This window comes from Stegodyphus dumicola, chromosome 7, assembly GCF_044657685.1.
Source record: "Stegodyphus dumicola isolate Sdum_Otavi_A_Nest chromosome 7, ASM4465768v1".
Taxonomy (NCBI): Eukaryota; Metazoa; Arthropoda; class Arachnida; order Araneae; family Eresidae; genus Stegodyphus; species Stegodyphus dumicola.
Window position 1 is genome coordinate 208255860 of NC_140774.1, and position 25196 is coordinate 208281055.

The 25196-nt window shown below is 37.2% G+C and overlaps 1 long non-coding RNA gene across 1 annotated transcript in view; it reads right to left on the reverse strand.

The window, feature by feature from the left end:
- Positions 1-388: 388 nt before the first annotated feature.
- Positions 389-25196, reverse strand: part of LOC146996620 (uncharacterized) — a 35359-nt gene continuing 10551 nt past the window's right edge. The window contains exons 2-3 of the long non-coding RNA XR_015042353.1: positions 24250-24476; positions 389-7497 (exon numbers count right to left, since the gene is read on the reverse strand). This is a non-coding gene — a long non-coding RNA (uncharacterized LOC146996620). The remainder of the gene's footprint in view (positions 7498-24249; positions 24477-25196) is intronic.

Sequence of the window (25196 nt, forward strand, 5' to 3'; positions counted from 1 at the left end):
TTGAAGCCTAGCAATTGGCAAAAGGCAAGCTGCTGAACGAGGCCCGATAGCACAGTGGCTAGCGCATCGTGCAGCTCCGGAGTTCGATCCCCAGGCTGGACAAGGTTGACTCAGCCTTTCAACTTGAGGGAATCATCTCTTGAGTGAGTCAATAAAATGAATACGAAGTTCGCCTGGATACTAGCAGTTTTGCTGAACTCTAGTAGTTCAAAGCAGTATTTCTTCGTAAGTGGATGATCGTGAGCGATTTACGAAAATCCTCTTTCCCTCAGTCTAATCTCTTCTCTTTATCTGAAGGTGAATTACGTAATTTATAAATCAAATTTCCTGTAGTTGTAGGGAAGTGTGGGTGCGTGCGTGCGTCTCTTTTAAATAATCATGCCAGATGAACAGGAAGAAATTTTCAGTTTATTGAAGCTTATAATACACAGTAAATATACACAGTAAATTAATAGCTGTAAATAGCTCCTCGGATACTAAGCGATTTCTGCTGAGCACACAAAAAGTAAATTCGAAAACGCAATTAAAGTAAACTAAATTAAAGTAACGAAAAGTAAATTCTAAAAGTCTCTGAACTGCAACTCTCAGAGCTGATTAATAACAACCATTATACATAAGGTGTAGCACAGGTTAACAATTTAATGGCTGTCGGATTCAGAATTAAAAGATCTATCATTCTAAACAATAAATAAATATTTATATACATAACATGAGACCACAAATGGATTTCCACACAAAATGAAACAACAAATATAAGTAATTAACGTGTTTTAGACCAAAAAATATACAATATTATAGCAATAAACAAAAACAACAAATTTAAATATTTAGAGGAATTTTGTTGCCACCATTATGAAACGTTTTCATACAAGCTGCTAGCGTTCTGTAGAAGTTCTGTATCGAACTTTACTCGTAATCCTCTATAGAATGATTCACAGATTTGAATTCTTTAGAGTCGAATCGAAAATCAGTTCCAAAATTTTATAAAATGGTATTCTATAGAAATTTGTAAAGTTTTCAATGACCAAATGAAATGATTTTCAAAATCAAATGATTATAATCAAAGTCAATTTTCAGTTTCGGATATACAATATAGAATATATAAAATTAAAAATAAAAACCGTTTTATTCATTAAGTGTTGAACCATTTTTTGAATGGAAATTCTTGCTCTTTCTTTCCTCTCTAGCTTACTGCTGTTTAGTCACATTTCAAGGTCACTTTAATGTGACCAAAGTGTACAGTACATTTATGTTTCACTTTGCGCAATTTTTTGTAAAGTACGTTTTGGTTCCAATGTCGAGCACAAATCATTATAGGCATCGACCACTACAAAGTCGGGAAACGCTGATCACTTTATTATGGAGGCACCTAAAAGTTGATGCACTGTGGCCTCCTGTGAAAAAACGGACAACTAATTATTCTTTGCCTTCTCCGGGATTCGAACCTGGAATCTTCGGTACGGCAGCCAGAGTCACTAACCACACTACCGTCTGGATGGCTTTTTTAAGTATTGCTTATATAATACAAAAATTAAATTTGTTAAAGCAAAAAAATCAATTTAAATCACAAGATTAAATTTATGCTCTTAATTATAAATTTTTAATCCCTGAAATTAAGGTTTCGTACACGAAGTTAAAATAATAAAAAAATGGTTTCAAACTCAAAACTTAGTTTTAATTTATTTAAAGTGTATTTTTATCTGAGTAGTTTTTGAAATGAAAACAATATAGGAAAAAAAATCACAACTGTTCGGCAAATTTCTAATCTCCCCTTCACGTCACATATCATTTTAAAATTTAGATTAGAAAATTCTATTCAAAAGCTAAAACTTAATTTATTTTTTGAAATCTCCAAAAACATATTCTCGATTTTATAATGTTTTAAATCTTCTACAGGATGTTTTATAGAAAATTAAAATAAGGATACCTATTTAGAGATATTTAAAAATATGATCAAATTTTCTATAAAGAGCATCTGATATTTCTGGTAGAAGTTAATCAACTATTAGTTGTTTTAATAAGCATTTTATAACAAGGGTGGCCGAACTTTATATTAGTAAGAGCCGCATTCGGAATTTAGGGAATTTGGACAGCCGCAATTATATATTCTGAAAAGCCACAAATCCATATTTATATAATTTTAAAAGTAGTGAAACATTTTTATTGACAATTTGCCTTCGGCATGTAATGATGTGTCGAACACAACACGAAGTTTTGTAGTGTCTTTGTTTTCTACTTTTACACCCTGATGCAGTAAAAAATATTTTTTTCAGTTCTTAAATTCCTCCAATTCTTTCACGATATCTTTTCGTAAATGTTGAACTATCACAGTTTTGTGAAGCTTGTGGGACTTCAGATTCTTCTCGAATCTGGATCATAGTGACTGAAATCATTTCCCTGCTACTTCAGAATTATGCCGTAATTCACCTGCATGCTAGTTGCATGGCAAGGAAGCCGTATATTTGTTATCTTCCAAACTGAATCGCCCAACCGGTCATACATATGGGCACAGCCCCAGCCCACCTAGCCGACGTAGTCGGCCTTATGGTTCAAAAATAGGGCTTACCCCTCCAACAAAAAACGACAGGGCCAGCGAGCCGGCCGTGCCCCATCCATAATATGCTTAAATTCTTAAAAGTTCCAAAATTATCAACATGCCAGCAAAATTAAATCTTATTCTTTATCTAATGCAGCTCTAAGATACCAAGCCCGAGCCCCGAGTAACTAAAAAGTTAGTAAAATGAAACTAAACAAACTCAAAAATACAAGTCTGAACTGGTTGTCCAGCTTAATCTTTTTCCTTTTAAAAATCGCATTCAAACCAAACTATCAGAATAAAATTATAATTATAACTGGTTATAAACCAAAAATAATAAAGACGCCACATAATCAAACACACAGCTAAAACACAAAACTAAGAATTGTGTACTATAATCACTTTTATACCATAATTCCAATTCTTTCCTTATTAACAATATTCATTATATCTCTTGCAAACTTTTCTAAAATATTATATTTAATATCCTCTATTTTTCTTACATTGTATTGGTCCCTCACGCTCCAAGTTAAGCCACAGTATTCGACGAAGTGTTCTGCGTTACCTAGAGTATTACAATAAAGGCAATTTCATCGCCCAACCGGTATAGTGGTTATCGTCGCTGACTGGCGCGCCGAAGGCCCCGGGATCAAATCCCGGAGAAGGCATGGAGGTTTGCAAACGTACAGTGTCGGCGCCGTACGGCGGCACTTCAAATTTGCGGCGAGCCAAAATTCCTCTCGTGTGCTTTGGTGGAAAGGGAGAGGGGTGAAAGACCCTCAGGCCCGTCCCGCCCGAGGTGCTCTCCATCAAAATTGGGAGCGGACTTGACCTCAATCGCATTGTCACCAGTAAGGTGCTCAAAGCTATTGCCAATGACAGGCATATCTTGCGCTCCTTACTACAAGGAAGTTCGTGGGCTTAGATTGATGTTACTGTCAGACAAGTGAGTTACAGCAATAACAACATGGATTCTTGAAATTTTCTAAAGGTAACGTTGTGTTCTAAGCTGTATAAAAACTTATAACGTTCTTAGCTGTAGTCATATTTGTTAGAAATTCCGGAAACTTCGAATTAAGATAAACTCATGAATTCAAACTCGAATCAACTTCTAAATTCCTTTTAACTGCCGCCCAGATAGAAAAATGGTTAGTGATTCTGACTGCCGTACCGAAGGGCCGGGGTTCGAATCCCGGAGAAGGCGTGTATATAAATGGTCTGTCCCTCCATAAGAGGTAATGGTGGCCACCTATAAGTTGCCTCCGTAAATAAAATGGCCACCGCTTCATGTCTCAGTAGTGGCCAAACCTAAAATGGCTAGTGCCCGAAATAAAAAAAAAATATTTAATTTCGAGCAAATTCCGTTTGATATTAAGCGTTTCTAATGCGTTAAATATATAAATTAATGATTTTATTTAAAAAATTGTTTGATGGAATCAGTATACAATATTTCCATGCATTTATTTAATTATATTTAATTATTTTTTGTTTTTGAATAGCATTAAATTTCCTATCTAATAAGAAATAAATATTTATGTTTAATTAATCATTAATTAATCTTCATTTATTTCTCAAATGTTAAAATAATTAACTTTTAATTACGAAAAAATAATTACATTTCACATTGATTAGTTTATGTTTCCTAACAAGTTCGAAAAAGAACTGAAATAAACTAATTACTTCCTTTCGGACACTGATCAGTTTTAGTTTACCGTATATCCTATACATATTTTACTCGCATAAGAGCCACCCTGTGGATATCCCTTTTATATAAGATTCTATACGTTCGACTTTTAGAAAATATATAAGGCAGCCGATCCACTGGAACAGTTAGAATATCGGCCAGATGGCCTCGCTGACGGAATTAACTCCACACCGTGAATAGTTAATGAGTTCTATAGATAATTACAATTCTGGTAAAGGTATGACTGAGTTACAGGGATATCCCTGGTATAGTCAGCTATGTAATACATTAAGTGTAACTACGAACATTTAACATAATCACTGATATAAAAATATAAAATAATACATTAATGCAGCCAATATATGCAATTATTGAAGATCAAATTAGAGTACATGACAATAATTAAAAGATAATTGATACATATGCACTTAAGAGCCAAAATATTATGACCACCTTCTTAATAACGTGTTATGCGATCTTTGACCTGCAAAACAGCTGCAACTCGTTTTGGCATGCATATTACAAGTTCTTGGTAGATGACTGGAGACACTGTGTACCAAATATCTAAGTAGCGGTCAAGAAAAGTAGAGGTATTAACCCTTAAAGGGAGAGAAAGACTTTGTATGCAAAGGTGCAGGGACAGCTTAAATGTTTTTGTGTTTTTATGTGCTGTGTTATTCTTTTTAGTTTACTAACCTAATTATCTTTTTTTTTTTTTTTTTTTTTTTTTTTGTTAAGCTCTGCTAAATTGATTTTGTTTTTTGTTTTTATTTGGACACGGCCGGCTCGCCGGCTCCTGTCGTTTGTTGTTGGAAGGGTTGCGCCTGCTTTTCTTCATAAGGTTCAACAAACCAGGCGGAAGGGCTGCGCCCGTATAAAACAAAAACAAAACAAAGTAGAGGTATTCTGATATAGTAGTGTTTGATCTTTGAGCTTCCAATGCATGATATCCCAAATGTGTTCTACGGGGTTAAGTTCCGGCTTTTTAGGGAGCCAGGACATTAAGGGGGCTCATACACCTTAAACCCCTTATGATCTTCGAATATGTGACAGTTGCAAGAATTGATATATTTTACCAATTTTAAAAGCAATTACTTCCAACGTTTTACAGCTGACTACATAATATAGCTGCTTTGGAAACTAGTAACCAGAAAGTTTGTGCAGCCACAAATATTTCTGTAATTTAATCCGCTTCGTGACAAAAAAAAACTTCGTCCTGTTTCCACCTTGCGCGCATGATATTTTAAAAATGGCTAATGGTACATACTTGAAATTTAATGAGTGAGCTAATAAGTGAGCTGTAAAACGTTGGAAGTAATTGCTTTTAAAATAAATAAGTTATCCCAATTCTTGCAATAGTCATATATTCGAAGATCTTATGAGTTTTAAGGTGTATGAGTCCCTTTAATTCATCCTTAGGCTCCTGGAACAACTCCAACACAGATCGACCCTTCTGATATGAGGCGTTAGCTTGCTAGAAGATTCAATTTCCAATTGTGAAGACAGACGCCGTGTAGAGGTGAAAATCAACGTTCATATAGTCCAAAGCTTTCATGGTCTGTTCTACCACAATTAAAGGCCCCAGAGCCGCCCTTTAGAACTTCCCGCAAAGCATAATACTGCCACCACCAGCCTGTGTATAATCTACTGTGTCTAAAGGGAGGAAGCAACTGTTCGTCTGGAAGATGGCATACCCTGACTAAGACCATCGACGTTATGAATGAGAAATCGTGATTCATCCAACCATACAACTGTATTCCACTTTTCCATGATCCAATCTCTATGTTTCTGGAACAATTGTAGGCGTAATCGACAGTGACGTTTAGTCAACAGAGGAACACGATGTGGGATGTTCTCTACACAGACCCATATCCAACAGCATCCACTGAACTGTATGTTCCGAAACACTCGCCATTTGGACCCGTAGTGTATTGGCGTATTAGTTGAGTTACCGTCTGCGCCGATTTTGTTGTACCAATCAAGACAGTTTCCGACGTCCTTTCTGCTTGATGGCGCGTGGACAACTAATACCTTCGCGTCTACTGCTGGTTTCAGTCTCATTTATCCCCTTTGCATAAATACTAACAACGGCAGATCGTGAACAACTTAGCTCAGGTTCGGAGATACTCTTTCCGAGTCTCTGGGCCATTACAAAATTCAGTTTGAAATGGCCTCTATCCAATTCGCTTTGATCAGCAGCCTTTCTCATCACTCGCAAACGTAAGTGCAAAAATAATTCCTTACTTTCCCCAACATCAATTAAACACCATTCCCACTTAATCACGTCTAAACGTCATCCAGAAGATTTCAATGAAAATTGTGGGGATGGTCATAATGTTTTGCCTCGTAAGTGTATATATATAATACTAAGTAAATAATCATACATAATCATGTAACTAATAATCATACATATTAAATAAAACAAATAACTCATGAGAAAGAAATAAGACAAAAGCAAATAAAAATAAATAGTACAGAACAAAAAATGGTAATTTAAATAAGCTGCGTTAAAAAACTCAAGTACATAATAGGGGTTGCCCTGGCGACGAAGATGGCAGCTGAAGTTTACTCCAACCTGTTTCAGATATTATGTGCCATACTGACGCAGCTGCGTATGCATTTCCAAGCATACAGATTTTGTGAAGTAACTTCAGCCCTAGGCACAGATATACTTCTACGCTGGTCACTTTTTGCAGTATTTCGGCAAGCAAACGGATAATGATCAAGATCTGCTACCACCCCGCATGAGCACGGGCGGTTGGAGTTATCGGCAATTCGGAAAATTTCCCTAGTCGCCGGTTGTTGTAAGTTCCTTAAAGACGCAGGCACCTTTATGCAACTCGGCGATTGTTCCCCGCCAGTACGGAACCCATCGTAACGGTGTTCTGACATAATGATGTCGCTACCTCGACGACATCCAGGTTATAAGCTGAGCTTTACGATGGGGACTCCAAATAAAGATGCTCTAATTGTAAAGTACCAGCACACTTCGACTACAAATTATGAGGCGATACAAATTATGAGGCCCACTTATATATATGTTTAAGATGGTAATCCCGCCAGGATGATAATTACGGGATGATGGATGAAAGCTGCTTTCTCCACTTTAATGAAGCTGAGAAGGGCGCCGGCACTTTTATGCAAGTCGGTGATTATTCCTAAAGTAAAGATCTTGACGAAGGTCGCATTCTTTACCATAAGTAATGAGCTCTGCAAGGGTTCCGGCAATCCTTAGGACTTGATGAAAAACGGCTAACTTCCAAAACGTGCCAGGAGCCTGTAATCAAATCGGAGAGTATAGTATTATTACATTATATACATATGATAATATTATTAAACTATATACATATTATTACATTATTACATTAATATTTTATTATTGCATTATTGTATTACATTTGGGTTACAGTACTGTTACATTATATACATTTTATTACCGTGTTATTTTATTATATTCATATTATTGTATTATTACATTATATACATATTATTAAATTATATATTCGATTTCGCACTAAGTGAATTTAAGATTATATATATATATAATGTTTTCAGTTATTCCAACACATCGTGGGTGAATGGTGAGGTTTTTCCATTTCACGTTTTCGCAGATGGTTGACGAAGTTGGAATGATTGCACCACGGAGAAAAATGGCGACTCAGGACTTTTCACTTTTAACAGCATATCTCTATTTTATTTTAGAGCAGATGATTTTTTTTTCAGATGAAGTTATTCAAATAACACAGTAATTGAATTATTAGATACGACTGACGTTATAACGTTCTAACAAAGAAAGAGGAGCATAGCGGAGGCGTTAGCAGAACGATGGCGAGAAGGTATCTGGGTAGGAGAACTTATGACGCAGCATTTATATGAAAGGTTATGTAACAGAGTAGCTTCTTTAAAAATGTAGAAAAACTTATGACGCAGCATTTATATGAGGAGGTTATGTAATAGGCGCGAATGTTCTAGAAGGTACTGGTCTAGGGGAAGATCCTGAATTGCAGAAAATTAATTAAAGGTTGCTGGTTCGCAAAGAACAAAGCCATCGTATTTTTTTTTTTATATTTTACATCTCCCCTCCCCGTCAAAAAGAGAGGCCGGGGTGAGAAAAGCATTAGTACAGGAGTAAAGCAAAAGGATGAGAAAAGACATGAAAACATCCAGGACATAGCGTAAAGAGCAAAGCCATCGTATTTTTTTTATATTTTACATATATATATATATATATATATATATGTGTGTGTGTGTATTAATTCATTAATATTTTATTATAGTATAATATTCGTGTTATTGTGTTGTTACATTATATAAATTTTATTATTGTATTATTATATTATATTCATACTGTTGTATTATTACATTAGCGTGTTATTGTATTGTCATATTATATAAATTTTATTACTGTACTTTTACATACATATTATTGTATCATTACATTATGGAATTATTATATTATCACACTGCACTGTAGAGACTTTAGGTAATTTTTTGAGGCCGCAGAGATTGAAAAATTAAGAACGCCTTCGCCGGGAATCGAACCACGGACCTCTGGAATACCGGCCCAACGTGTAGAACCACTACACCACGAAGGCACGCTAGGAAAGAGGGTGAAATACCTTATAGCATATATTTTTAGAACTACCTATGTTACTTAATCAGTTATCATGACTATAACTTCTCTTTTTCGCTTCTCACCAGAATGCAAATTAGCTGTTTGTGCATTTAAGCTGAGGATTTGAAATCTTGAGAGAGAGAGTATTTCTAGCATTTGCGTGTTACGAGGTTAGTTTTTCTGAAATTTAGCAGTTCGAGCCAGCTGTCATTTCGGTACTAAAAAGTAACAACTCATTTCTGTTGAGCAGACGAACACAGTCGCGTCAGGTAGCTATCCGAAATATATGAACCACTGTACAATGAAGACTATTCTACAAGGTCCGGCTATTAATTTCCAGGACTCATGGAATAACTCAGAAGAAAAAAAAGTTAAACACATAGCCATTTAATATGACTCAAAGTAATCCCCATCAGCCGTAATGCACGTCTGGGCTCGGCTGTACAAATTTCGGAAAGAAGTTTTAAAAGTCCTCTTTCGGAATGCTCTTTAATAGTGACGTTACAGTTTTCTTGATGGCTTCGACATCCTGAAATCTTGTTCCCTTCAGCGAATTTTTCAGCCTAGGAAACAGCAAAAAGTCTGCGGGTGCTAGGTCTGGAGAGTATGGTGAATGCTGCATTTCAACGACACCATGCTGGGCTAAGAATCGCCTCACAGGCAACGCAATGTGTGGGCGGGCATTGTCACGTAGCAGCAGCCAACTCCCATTTTGTTGTAAATGAGGCCTCACTCTACGAATTCGTTTTCGAAGTCGGTCAAGAACTTCTGTGTAGAACTGTCCATTGATAGTCGTGTTAGGAGGAAGAAATTCATGATGAATGAGTTCATCGCAATCGAAGAAAACGATTTACATGACCTTCATTTGGACTTTTCAAATCGAAATTTTTTCTACCGTGGTGAACTTGGAGACCGCCATTCGGAGCTTTGATGCTTGGTTTCAGTGTCATATTGATAACACCAAGACTCGTTTCCCGTGACTATCCTATCCAGGAACGCAGGGTCAGCATCAGCGTTGTCGATAAGTTCGCCACATGCGTCCAGTCTCAATTTGCTTTTGTTCGTCCCTTAAATGGTGAGGAACGAATCTGGAACAAATCTTGCGTTTGCCTGGGTCTTGCGTCAAAATTCGCCGTCCATGTCTTTTTGTCCATGTTCAGTCCATTGGCGAGTAGTTGAATAGTCAATCGAGGATCCCATTTCACCATATCCGCGAACTTTTTCAATTGCTTCCGGCGTGCGTACGGACCGCGGCCGACCTGTGTGTGGATCATCTTCGATGCTTTCGCACCCGTCCCGAAAGCGTTTAAACCATTCATAAGTTCTTGAGCGGGATACTTCAGGATACCACTTACTTCAGAATGGCGCCGATTGCACTACACATGCGCAAGAAAGCGCTCTTCAATATGCAATCATTTGGCCATCTTCCGACTTTTAGTTCTCCTACAGTTACGTCAGTCCTGGAAATAAATAGCCAGACTTTGTATGAACTTTTCCGAATTTGAAATTATATAAACACAACTTTATTTAAACGCAACACGGAAGAAGCAATTAAGATTTATCCTGACTCATCAGGTTTCTCAGAAGAAGTTTATCGGAAGGATTGAGGACTTTACCGAAACAGTAACTATTGGACTCACCAGCGGACGATAGGTAAAGCGCTGAACAATGGTAGTTCGAATCCCGGCGAACGGGCTGGTTGCATGGATGTTTTTCGTGGTTTTTCATTATGTGCAATGTGTGTACGAATCAGCTTCCCTTAGAAAGTCCTTCCCAAAGGCATTCTTCCTATTAGCGCCCGGGCCCACCAGCGGCCGAGCGGTAAAGTCGCTGAACACTGGTAGTTCGGTCCGAGGTTCGAATCCCGCAAACGGGCTGGCTGCATGGGTGTTTTCGTGGTTTTCTCCGTGTGTAACGTGTATACGAGCCAGTTTCCCTTAGAAAGCCCTCACCGAAGGCATTCCTTCCCTTAGGCAGATAGCCCTAGTGTGCTTTGCCATAATTAAATACACCACACCTATTAGTCTTGCCAAGATAAATTATTAAACCCTGATTACAAAAATTTTCGATATACAAAATTTAATAGAAAAAAGTAGAATTCTGTTATGTAAGCTTTATAAAAATACGCAGTACGATAAATAATATAAAAGTCTGTACTGGCATTTTCTAGGTACTATAAAGTACCTCAGACAGCAAATAATCTTTTTCTTATTTAAATAAGAAATGTGTTAGAATGGCTTATCACTCTTGTATTAAACATCAATAATTCACTTATGTTAAATAACAACATAGACATTAAAATAAAAAAAATAAAAAAAGGTTTCTTTTTCTTTTTTTAAATTATAGCAAGCTGTTTCTGACAATGCGCAGTGAAATGACGGTATCGTACTCCAATCAGATTCCCCAACTTGTTAAAATAAATCAGTTCAAGGAAAGATGCAATTCAGATAATGTCATTTGCGGCAAACTCGCTGAACAATGGTAGTTCCGTCTGAGTTTCGTTTCTCCTAGAAAGTTCTCCACGAAAGCATCCTTTCCCTTAGGCATATAGCCCTCGAGGCTTTGCCATAATGACATAAACCAAACCAAACTTATATCATAAATTTAAGTTATAGCTGGTATTCTTTAGCACTTATTGTTATTATCTGGACAGAACGCCTTGCATCAAAGCTACTAGGAAATGGCGCAATGAAGTAGTAAATGGGTGGTAGGTAGCACCTCTTTATCTACCGCCCTACCGATATAGTGGTTAGCGTCGCATACTGCCGTGCCGAAGGACCCGGGTTCGAATACCGGAGAAGGAATGGACGTTTGTAAATTACAGTGCCCGTGCGGCATGGGCGAGACGAAAGTCCTCTGGAGAGGTTGGGGAAGAGGGGTGGGAGACCCTCGGCCCCGCTCCTCTGGATGCTTTCCATCAAAAGTGGAGGCGGAACTAAGCTAAATCAAGGGAGCATTAGCAAACAACAACGAAGCTCTTTATCTTGCTCTAGCTTTTTTCTGACATTTTACTTCAAATAAATTTTTAAAACTTAAAGCGAAATTTTAAAACTATAATTTAAAATTTAAAAACTTGTCATCACTTTCTTGAATCAGATTAAAATGAAACTGTACTATAATAATGTATTTTTGTTAATTGTGTTTTATTCGGTTTGTTGTTTGGTACAACAATAATGTATTAATGTTGTTTAATAATAAAGGATTAATGTTGTTTAATAATAATGTATTAATGTTGTTCAGTGCAATAATAATGTAATTTTTCAAACTTAATATTTGTAGTTCTGTGCGAGACAAGTGTTTAAATTGATTTTTTAAGAAGCTAACAATGTAATTAATTACATAGGGTCTCTTCATAAAAAATCCCTCTACATCACTACATATAAAAACTATAATAAACTATAATAAAACTACATATAGATCCATTTGCATTGCTTTCATTCCACCTAAAACTACGTCGTATTATCTTTTCTGTCAGAAGTGTGTGTCTAGGCGAAACGAAAGGGAAAGAAAAACATAATCTGATCAGATAACTTAAAACGTAATAAAAATCCTAGAGTTATTATTGCATAAATTATTATTATTACATGAATAGAATTTATTCACGTGAATAAAATTTTCCGCTTAGTGAGCAGTCTTGTGGAGAACAAAACGTGAAATTGCAAGACAGAATATAAAGGCATTTCAAATATAGAAACATTACAAATATGCATAGACTCCCGTATGGTTTGCTGGCAAGGTAGAAAGGTGGAAACTCTCAGACCACCCTCAGAACTGGGGTGGAAATAGAAGTCCAACCTCTTTAAGGCTCTGGCAACCATTCTTCCATGAAATACACGGACAAGACAATACCAACACTACCCTTTTACCATTTCATATCGCTTACTGGACCAATATCGCATCAGGTAGACATTCTCATTCAAGAAAACACTGCTCTACTTACTTTTCTTTTTTCCATAATATATCTCGTACTTTCTTTGGTGCCTTAGTACGGATTTTTTCTTTGGTGCCTTATTTTGTACGGATTTGTCTAGAACATCTCCAACAGCTGTTTCACTTGCAGAATATTAACATTCCGTCTTTATTTTCTGACGACCCAGCTAGGCAGCATTTTCACTTGAAGCTTAGGCATACGTAGAATATGCTAGCGCTCACATATCGCTTTCATAAAACGTTGCCAAAACCTCAGCAGCAACTTTCTGGTCACTGCCCTGAAACAAAACTATTATGCATTGAACATATCCTGTCTTTCCTTCCTCACGACTCTATGCAAATAGATTTAAACGATAGAAGAGTCAACATCCAGTGTATCCGCATTGGTGTATTGTGTTGACATCAGAAACTGCCGTGGATAATCTGCATTGTTGCTCTGAACCCGAACCATCCCTCTGGGTAGTCTTCGTGAAAACTTACGTTGAAGTAGAAGACCAACCTCTTCGAGGCTCTAGCAACCATTCTTCTATGAAATTACATGAGCAAGACAACAATAACAACTATGCAAAGAACTGGTAGATAGCAAAGAACAAGATAAATAATTTCTAACTTTTTGTTTCCATGGAAACATCAGTTTTTGACAAAACTGGTTGCCTAGCTCATGCAAAAGTACCGTTTTCCAAATCAAACAAAACAGGAATGTTAATCCAAACTAAAGCAAAATGGATGCGATCAAAGCGTAAAATGCTCAGCACCACAAATTCTACTTCCACGTGGAAATGCTGTAGAAATATAGCATCATTAGCAAGTAAATATGGCATATTTCTTCTTCGCTGGTGTTTTTATTTAGATACTTATTTGCATAAAGAGTAGGAAAGGTAACCTAAAAGGAAGAAAATCGATTGTAAAGAACGGAACTAAAATTTCAACAAACAGACTAGAAGATTGAACGAAAGGAGAAACCCTCTTGCAGAATAACTAAATAAAATCAAGTCATTACTGCAAAAGAATTACTTTTCTAGAAATCCTAATTTAAGAAATTAACAGTAACAATTTCCCAGACGTTCTCATTATTTCGTTCGCCTCACACATATTTACTTCAATAGGAAGAAATAAAGACAAATAGCGTTAGTCTGGGATGAACCAACAAGAAGGAAGATAAAAATTGTTAAAATCATACGCCTTCGGAATATCAGCTGCAGTATAATGTTTAGCCCAAAGGGCTATTAATTTAGTTTTGGCATTTTGCATCGAAACCTTTAAATGTCCGATTCACTTTTCAAATTGTTGCCACTAGATTTTATCGCTCTGAGATACATTTAAAGAAATTAAATAATGAAGAATCTGCATAAAAGTATTGTTACGAAATGTCCAGGCGCGGTAAGATGGCTTCCCCGCAAAGCAGTTTTAGGTTTTCCATAAAATGGCAACGGAAGGCAGGGTTGCCACATTTGGCAAGAAATCGCCCATTTGGCGGTATACCATGGACGGTTGGAGAACCTTCTGGAACGAATTATTACCGGTTTAGCCCAGAATGTTCTCGAACACAAGCCGAAAGCTATATAAACCCTGCTGGTCCGCAGTCAGTGTGTGTGTGTGCCTCGTCTAGCGGGCTGATAGTCAGTCATTGAGAGAGTGTCTCGAAGTCTCGCGCCGAGTTGGTCGTCGAGTGCATCAAGAGAGTCTTTTAGTGTATCGCGAGTTAGTGCATCGTCGAGTTTTGTCTTAGACTGTGCTGAGTCGAGAGCTATACTCTTGTGTATCGTCGAGTGCATTGCGAGTTGTAGCGTGGAGAGTCTAGAGAGTACGTGGAGTTCCGAGAACGACCGAACAGAGTCGAACCATTTGCCGAACGGTCAGAAAACGTTGAATACTGCTTGTGCGTTCTGAGTTCGAGACCAGGTAAACGAGCTGGCTGTATCATTGGTTTTGGTAGGTTTTTCAGGGCCTAAAGTGTGAATAAGGCAGTTCCCTTAAAAACTTCCACGAAGGCATCCCTTCTGTTAGACTTCGTATGCTTTACTATTTTCATAAAACTTAACCTAACCTTCTTGTTCCTTAATATCACACAAAATAAATTTTTATACTCAATAACATTAATTACGCGTCCGATTCACATACAGTGCGAAAATAAAGTCAGTCAAATTACTGGATCCGTTATAACCCATCGTCGTAGTTCTAGTATTAAATATACTTTCAAGAGCATTGCACCGCTAAAGCAGAAATTTATGCAGGTACAAATCTGCCAGACTCTAAGATTACTATTATCTAGTATTACATATTTTTATCTTAATTACGGTACTGACATTAAGATTACTACTCCGTTTTATCTTAATTAGAGTTTCGGTACATGAAACCTTTCAAATCATAAATTTCACTTTATCTCTTTGAATAGTGCTTACATGTTTCTATTATAATTCAATATCCTCATAGAATGAAGTTGTTTAACGGCTTCATTATGCAAGTTCTTAGAAAATCTCTACAAAAATGAATAGAAAAATTAACGTGTTACCAGCGTAATATATATGATTAAGAAGTTAATCTTCAAAATGGTAAACTTCCAACTGCCGTTTAATTATTTCGTACAGTAATTTTGAATAGTATCACAAGCCTCGAAGGTTACGTAGTGAATTAAAGTCATTTTTTACTATCCTATATTACGTAGCATATGTTTTAGTGTCAATTGAAATTACATGGGAAAAATCTACTGTAAAATAAAGAAAGCTATCCATTCCTGGAATATATCATGAATGCATCCAAATTATATGTAAAGCAGCAATACAACTAATTAACTACATAACACTCAAGAGGAGTGGCTAGGAGACATATCATGAGATTTTTAAAATTCATCTTTCTTTGAAAGAATTGTCTTGGTTTTAATGATGATTGAATGACTTGAACTTAAGTTATAAGGTATTTCTACCGCCTTCCTGGCGTGCCTTCCTGGTGTAATGGTTCTGCACACTGGGCCGGTATTCCAGAGGTCCGTGGTTCGATTCCCGGTGAAGGCGTTGGTAATTTTTCATCTTGCGGGCCTCCAAAAACAATCCTGGGTGGAAACAAACTACAGTGGCGCTCGAACTAAACGGTCGTGGATGATGAGTCTCCACCACACCAAGGATTTGGCGATTGGATCCCCCTAAAAACAAACAGTCGCCCTTTTAAAATGGGGAGTATATAAGGTATTTCTCCCACTTTCCTAGCGTGCCTTCGTGGTGTAGTGTTTCTGCACGCTGGACGGGTATTCCAGAGGTCCGTGGTTCGATTCCCAGCGAAGGCGTTGGTAATTTTTCAATTCTCCTGCTTCCAAAAATATACCTAATGTCTCTACAGTGGCGCCCGAACTAAAAGGGTGTTGGCTGATGATTCTCCTCACCCAGGATTTGGCGATTGGGTCCTCTAAAAACCCCAGTCACCCTTTAAAAGGGGGAGTATATAAGGTATTTCTCCCGCCTTCCTAGCGTGCCTTCGTGGTGTAGTGGTTCTGCACGTTGGACCGGTATTCCAGAGGTCCGTGGTTCGATTCCCGGCGAAGGCGTTGCTAATTTTTCATCTTGTCGGCCTCCAAAAACAATCCTAATGTCTCTACAAAGTTATTATGTGATAATGTTGAAATTTCGGAAATGATTACATGAGCGAGTGACTAGGATGCTTAATAATTAGAATGTCTAGTTTGAAATGTTCAACTAAAATTACCGGTTACTATTTTGTCTGGGGCAACAGCAAATCTTGAATTGTTCTGCAATTTTCATAATTTATATTTCTTCATCCTGAGATATTTTATTTTGCATACAAAGTAATAAAATCTTACGTTTATGGATATGCTGACAAAAGGAGGCCTTTAAACATTAAACTGTATTGTTCTAAATCATTTTTTGGTTAAGTTCTTAAAAGCCAGAATTTGTATTTGAAAAAGATGTGGTACAGTGGATCATTTTCTTGTGGTTCAGTCTTCAAAAGTGTGTGTAAAAACGCATTTGTATTTGAAGCTCTGGTACTATTAAGTCATAGGGTACTTTTTTATAAAATCTTTCCTTGGGATTCTATAACATATCATAAAAAATGCCCAAAAAATGGTTTAAAACTTAGGAACACTAGTAATTACTAGTGTTCCAAGGAAATTCCTAATCCTAATTTCCTTCCTTTTTAATTATTCAATAATGGATGAAACTGAAGATAAAAAAATTTTAAACAAGCTACATACCATATAGCAATATTTTACTCCCCTTGCATTCCTAAAAATCTTCGGAAATACGTCTAAATCTAAAAGAAATGATACGAATATTTAAAATAAAAGAGGCAGATGTAGGTGATAAAAATAATTTCAGTTCTCAAAAAAAAAAAAAAAAAAATTATTTAATTTAGATCGTTTTGGAAAGCATTTGCAATATATCTCATTCTACGAGCGTTTCATGCTTGTTTATCTGTATTGAAAAGTATTGCACTAATAGAAACAAAATGCTTTCACAAATTACTCTCCTTTACACAAACGCACTACAGATATTTTCTGATATGGAAAAGCCATTATGGATGCGGATGTCAGAAGTAAAATGCATCTGCCCTTCTGAAACCTGAGTATTTTTATTCTCACAGGTGTCACAAATTCATCCATTCAAGAAAAAGGAAGGTAAGTTAAAACTTTTTTTTTTTTTTCAAGAGAGTATTATATACAAGTCGATTTTATATGAAACTGTGAAAGATAAATAATGTGCGCGTAGAGTGATTGAAGATCAGAACCGTCAGAAACTGCTACACTTTTTATTTTAATAAAAATGCAAATATTCTAACTAATAAAAATATGATTTAAATTTTTACTCTGAGCTTGCATTCCTCTTTTATACTCAATACACGATTGTGCAATGTTAAGCCTGTAGAGTCATTAGGTTAATTGGAAGCATAAAAGATGAAAAATAGCAAACGCCTTCGCCGGGAATCGAACCACGGACCTCTGGAATACCGGCCCTGCGTGCAGAACCACTAGGCCACGAAGAACTCTAGGAAAGTGGGAGAAATACCTTATAAGCCTTATTAATGAAAGTTATTATATTAAACCTAAAGAGTCATTTAAACTGCCAAGTGAGAAATTAGGAGAGAACGGGTTAATGTTGCGCATGATACGCAAGTATTTTATTTCTAAACTTTATTTGGTGTCTATTAACTGATAATCTGAAAAATTAGAATAATCTGAAAGAGGCCTGTATACCATAAGAAGCGAGTTTTTTAGAAGACCCATACATTATTACTTTATGAAACAGTTCATTAACGTGTCATAAAAGTACAGTATATTTTCACTTTTTCTTAAGAATTAAATCCACTGCATTTGTTTGCCTTCAAATCAAATTACTGCCATTATTTAGGATAATATGGTCATAAGGTATTTCTCCCTTCTTTCTGCATGCCTTCGTGGTGTAACGGTAGCACACTCGACCCGTATTTCGAGACGTCAAGTTCGAGTCTCGACGAGGACATTGCTCATTTTTCGCGTTTCCTACTTCAAAAATCCTAATGATTCTACAGTAGTTCAATCGCTCAATCGCCAGACCCAATCGACCCAGGTGGTGACGAACACTAATTCGTCACCACCACGAACACTAATTCGTCACCACCACGAACATTAATTCGTCACCACCACGAACATTAATTCGTCACCACCATGATTTGGCGATTCGGTTCCCTAAACCACAGTCGCTTTTTTAAAGAGGGGGTGTTTTCTTCCTCCTTTCTGCATGCCTTCGTGGTGTAACGGTAGCACACTCGACACATTTTCGAGAGGTCCTGGTCCTCATTGCACATTTTTCATACCTCCTGCTTAAAATAACTTAATGTATCTACATGGTGAACGTTGCAATTTCGTTACTTTTTAACACAATTTGTAAATACATGCAGCCTGAAAGCTTGAATATACAGGGTGTTTCAGAAAATCGGTTACAAACTTTCGGGAGCAATAGAGTACACTTGGACAATGGAAAATCACACAGCAATGCGTGATGGGAAACGCTTTTATGGCGCAGTAGTGACAACACAAAACACCAAAGAGTAAGGACAGGAACAGTGTGACAAAAACATATTTTATTATGTTTATGTCTAGTAAAGCATACGCCAACAAATAAGAATATAAACAGACAACGATCGTCATTAAAGAAGGTGTTCGAAATTACGACCCAGGCCTCACATCTCCGGCGCGTGGAGCATCTGTAGCATGCATGTAATATACATGAAGCACGTTTCCTGCATCACGGTCCGAGGTCGTGATTTCGAACACATTCTAGGATGACGATTGACGTTCGTATTTCTTGGTTTCTGCTGTACTAAGAATAATAAGTATATATCCTCGCCCTGTTCTAGTCCTTCCTTTCTTGGGGTTTGTGTCGTAACTACTACGTCAGGAAAGCGTTTCCGACCATGCATTTTTTTGTGTTTTTCCATCGCCTTGGTGTAATCTATCCCTCCTGAAAATTTGTAACCGACTTGCTGAAACGCCTTGCATATTCTAATATGTCCCATCATAGCTCACTTTTGCTTTTCAGCATCAACTTTCTTTTTCTTTTTTTTTTCCACGTCCTTTGAATCGCTTCACCTAGTTATCGTTACACTCACAATAATCGCTAGAAACTTATTCTGAAGAAATTCTGTAACTTCCGCAGCTGTATACTTCCATTTTTTCTCAGCATACGGATTTTAATCCATCGACATTAGAAATGACTGCAATGAATCTCTCGTCAATGACAGACGTCAGAAAAGCGTTTCCGGCCATGCATTTTTATGTGTTTTTCCATCGCCATGGTGTATTCTATCCCTCCTGAAAATCTTTCTTTGCAATGCCGAGTATCAATTTGGTCCAGCTATACATCAAAATCAGGCTGTCCTGATCGATATAGAAATGATTGCAATGAATCTCTCGTCATTGACAGAGCCTTGTTTGCAATGGCCGAGTATCCATTTGGTCCAGCTCTGCATCAATATCAGTGACAGAGCCATCTTTGCAATGCCGAGTATCCATTTTGCATCAATATCAGGCTAACCTGATCGATATCGAAATGATTGCAATGAATCTCTCGTCATTGACAGAGCCTTTTTTGCAATGGCCGAGTATCCATTTGGTCCAGCTATGCCTCAATATCAGGCTGTCCTAATCAATATAATGCTTAGCGACGTATTCAAATCCCGGAGAAGGCTTGGATGATTGCATGTGCATAATCTCTGCGTAGGCATTTTAAATGCTAGTGAGTTGAATGTCCTTATGAGAGATTTGGCGGGAGGGGAAGATTCGTCTTAGGGTTTGTTCTCCATCAAAACTGTAACTGAATTTCCCCTATCTCATGAGGAAGTAATTCGGTTGCTCCCTGCAATGCACTCTGGTCAAAGTTCTCAGTGACGAAACGGCCAAATCACCCATATGGGCATTGGCCACTCCCGCCGAATGCATTTAACTCTAAGTGTCCAGTCATTTGGGATTACAACATATCAGTCTATCAATTTCATTCCAGGTTAGGTTAGGTTAGGTTAAGTTATTTAATTTCGGCAAAGCCTCGAGGGCTATCTGCCTAAGGGGAGGGATGCCTTCGTGGAGGACTTTCTAAGGAAAACTCAGAAATTCGAACCTCATACCGAACTACCAGTGTTCAGCTACTTTACCGCTCGGCCGCTGGTGGGCCAATTTCATTCCAAGTCTTGTTAATGAAATATACAATGTTAAGTCTGAAGAGTCATTTGAACTGCCAGATGAGAAACTTAGGGAAATAGGGTTTGCTTATGATATGCATGAGATTTACTTCTTAACTTTCTTTCTTATCTATGAATTGATAATTTGAAATATGGTACACATCTTCCTCAGATTCATACACGGTACAAACAAAATTCTGAATTTCTTATACTAGTATTTATTTGAGAATTTATGTAACTCGTGTACCATTAAAAGGGTGCTTAATGTTCTTTCTCGCAAAACGCATTATCAACAATTATCCGTGTGAAAGGCCAGCCTATATAAGGGGAAAAAAGTATTGTTACGAGTAGAAGTTACAATTATTATCGAATATTTTGTGACGTACTTTACCCCCACCTTTCCGCACGCCTTCGTGATGTAACCGTAGCACACTCGGCGCGTATTCGCGTCTCGGCGAGTACACTGCACATTTTTCATGTCATCTGCTTCAAAATAAGCTAATGACACTGCACCTTATTTAATGTGATATTTGAATACATTTGCGAAATGTAATGCTAATTATTTAGAAAGTGTAGCGATCTCACAGGACTATATTTCTTGAAAGGCGCGCCTCGGATGAAGACATAGGAGAACGGGTGGTGATGAGTCTCGAGAAGAGGAGAAAGCAGATAGGCGTCGCCAGATTACACTTACTACTTATTTAACCAAGATTTTTACTTTTACTTTTTATTTTTACTATTTCGTATCGTGTGTTTTAAAATCAAAGTTCGTGGTCAACACCAAGTGCTTACTCTCACTCACTAGCCCTAGTGAGCCACATGACTTCATTTTCTCCTTTTTCCTATTCATTTCATAATTATATCGCAAGTTTAGATGATTTTCAAGTGTTTCAAAAGACATAGGTCTCTTAAATTCACAGAGAGATGTTGCATTTACTATGTTCGAACTTATTTCCAAAAACTACAAAAAACTTCATTTCTCGAACTCCGACTCCCCGACCCATTGCCGGACACTGATCACGTGTTTCTACTCTTCTAGGCTCATCCAGAAGCTTAGACTTTCATTTCGCCTCTCGCCGCCATTGATATAATCACCCATGATATGCCATGATATGCAATTTAGCAAAACTTATTTTATGCGTTCTCTCATTTATTGATCTCGCCTTCGGGCGCGGTGTACACCTCTTAAATTTTTAACTTTATGGCCTATGGTATAATGATAATATACTGATAAGAGCTCATAGTAGATAAAGCCAGCAGTAAAGATACAGTGGATGGACAAAAATATGGAAACACCTTGTGAAATGCATGTTTGAAAAGAAAGATTGATTTTAATGAAATATGTAGGTGGCGCTGGTATTTTTGACTACTGACGCCACCTATACAACTTCGTAAATGTGCTAAACAGTTCAGTTGTTGTCGGAGTACTGTTATGTGAGGTTGTCATTGCATTATGTCAGAGTTAACAGACTTCGAACGTGGGCAAATTGTTGGAACACGTATGGTAGGTGCTTCTGTAAGCAAGGTAGCCGAGGAGTTTAGTGTTTCAAGAGGTACTGTATCGAAGATTTATTCCGCATATTTGAAAAGCGGAAAAACATCATCTGCTAAATCACAGCGCGGACGAAAGTGTGTCCTGAGTGATCGTGACAGACGATCATTAAGGGCAATTGTGACGAAAAATAAGAAGACCACAGCTGCAAAAGTTACTGCTGAAATGAATGTTGTGTTACCGAACCCTGTGAGTACCAAAACAATTAGAAGGGAGCTTCATGAACAGGGAATTGCTGGCCGTGCTGCAATTGAGAAGCCACTCATTAGTGATGCTAATGCCCGTAACAGGAAAAGGTGGTGTTTAAGTCATAAAGCCTGGACTATAGAGCAGTGGAAGCGAGTAATATGGTCTGACGAGTCTTCTTTCACATTGTTTCCCACTTCTGGCCGAGTTTACTTCTGGAGAACGCCATCTCAAGCCTATAATACAGACTGCTTGTTGCCAAGAGTGAAACATGGCGGGGGTTCTGTTATGGTTTGGGCAGCCATATCGTGGTTCTCTGCTAGCCCCATGATAACTGTGTCAGGGCACATGACTGCCAAGACTTATGTGAACATTTTGGCCGATCAAGTTCATCCCATGGTACAAACTTTGTTCCCCGATGGTGATGGTGTCTTCCAAGACGACAAAGCCCCTGTTCACACAACTCACATTGTCCAGGACTGGTTTTCTGAGCACGAGGATGAGTTGTCCCATCTCCCCTGGCCACCACAGTCACCAGACCTGAATATTATCGAACCTTTGTGGTCTACATTGGAACGGAAAGTGCGTTCTCGTTATCCACCGCCAACATTATCTGAACTTGCCACCGTTTTGCAGGAAGAATGGTATAATATTCCCTTGGCAAACATACAGGAACTGTATTTATCCATTCCGAGAAGACTGCAAGCTGTTTTGGATGCCAACGGGTTTCCTACACCATATTAAGCAAAGAAACATGTTTTTTTAAAGGTGTTTCCATATTTTTGTCCAACCCCTGTATGATCCAAGATCCAAGATTACACTTACTCTGGATTTGATGCTGTGAGGTACGCGGTTAAACGATCTCGTAAGTTTCGATTTAGAAATGCTGAAATGTTTACCTACACGCTTAAGAAATTTGTATCAAATAAATTCTAACTTGAATATGAAAAGTTGCTTCTTATTTTATAAAGCCTTCTGATATAGTATATTTAGTACTAGAAACCCACCAAAGAAAGTAATATTCGTTGATAATTCTCAATTTTTATCGATACACCTGATGCTCCCTACTCTGCAGCAAAGAAATGTATTTACGTATTAACGCAATTAACTTGGAGCAATCTGGCAATTTTTAGAGATGCAAAGATAAAAGTTACTTATCGGATGCAAGTTGAGTCTTTTCGTGATTTTTTTATGAAACTTTACAAACTATATCTATAATTTAAAAGTCTGCAAATTTTATCAACGTATCAAACGTAAACAGGTACTTTTCCGTTTCGCCGGCGCAAATCTCGCCAAGCAGACTTTATTGGCGACAGCATACAGTATACACATAAAAAATGTTAACAAATGTTAGTTCTAAGAATTTTTAATTTTGAAGGCATAAATATTTTAATATCGTTTAAAATTTTGTAAAAAGCCAATAACTAAACACAATAAATTTGTAAAATAACATTAGTTTAAGAATTTACTATAGTTTTCATAGTTCAACAACCTGATTCGCCCGTTCGTACCCGTCGTGACCCCAAGTTATCTTATCTCACATAAACTACGCTACAAAAATCTAATTCTCTCAGTAATTATCTACATTAATTTCCAGTTAAATCTTAATTTGGAGTACAAGTTGAAATGCAAGAATTACTTCAATTCGTACGAATAGCTTATGTAAAACTGCAGTGCTTTATTTCACTAGCGCATTCTCATTAGAATGGATAAATTTAACCCTTTACTTTCCCTTTTCTATATTTTCGCTTTCGGGTGAGCGGTGTGATGACATCTTAATTGACTTAATGACCACGAATGGTCTTATGGCATAAAATTGAACTATCTGGTAAAAATTCTATGTAATTGTATGCCAGTATTGAAAGAAACAATCAATCTGATAAGAAACGGCTGCGACTTGTTTTGAAAATGAGGTGTAAAAGGTTACCAGCGAGGATATTCCGTTTGGCATCAGTTGTACCATTGTTGGCGACTTTATTGCCTGCGCCGGCAAAACGGAAAAGTACCCGAAAACACACACATTTTAGTTATTACATAAGAATTATTTGATGCAAAAAAAAAACAGTAAGTAAATAAACACTTACGTTCTTCGTGAAATCGTTCTGCAATATTTTGCTCTGTTCCTTTCCCCGTGTACAAAGAGTTCTGTTTTCACTTAAAAAAAATCTGAGAATTGCACAAACTCCGCATCGTGCACATCTTCGGCATTGCTAACAGGATTCTTATCAAATGCATCTTCTTGTTTCCTTTAGGAATTTCGCAGCAAAATTCTGTATTCCTGCTCGCTGTTTCTTTCATTGTTGACGAACTCCTAAAATGACAATTTTAACATTAAATTTAAGGCACAAAATACCCCGAGTTTCGATAAAAATCTTTAGAATTTGGAACATAGCAAAAAGAACGCATACAAAAATAGCGACGCTATTTGACTAAAAAGATTGTTATGGATATGGCTGCCTGAAGACTTTATGCGCATGGTTGCCAGAATTCAAACATTCCGATAATTTTGCTATTTCTACTAAAGTATTTGCTATAATACGTAGGAACCCAAGCACATCATTACGTTTAACAAACTTTAGTTCTTATTTATGCTTTATTCTTTGTTTTACTTCCTGAAATACGTTATAAAAACGCAACTGAGTTTAAAATAATCGTTTGAAAAATTGTGCTATACTCTTACAGCGGTAATATTGTATTCGTCACTATTATCATGCATGTATCTGGATTCAAATGGGGTTCGATTCCAGGAAAACGGGCTAGCTGAGTTTGAGTTTTTATGGTTTTCTCCAGGTGTAACCTGTATAAGAGCCATTTTACAGTAGAAAATCCTCCACGAAGGCATCCCTTTCCTTAGGCAGATAACCCTATCATGCCTTGTCATAATCTCAATATACCATCAAACGAATTCGAAAACTATTTTCTTTCCGAGATTACAATAAAACAGTTGTTACGTTAACAAAAAGTAGAAATTCAATGAAATTAATTTACGCAATTCATTTGCCAATATTGAAAATATTACTTTCTTGCTTGA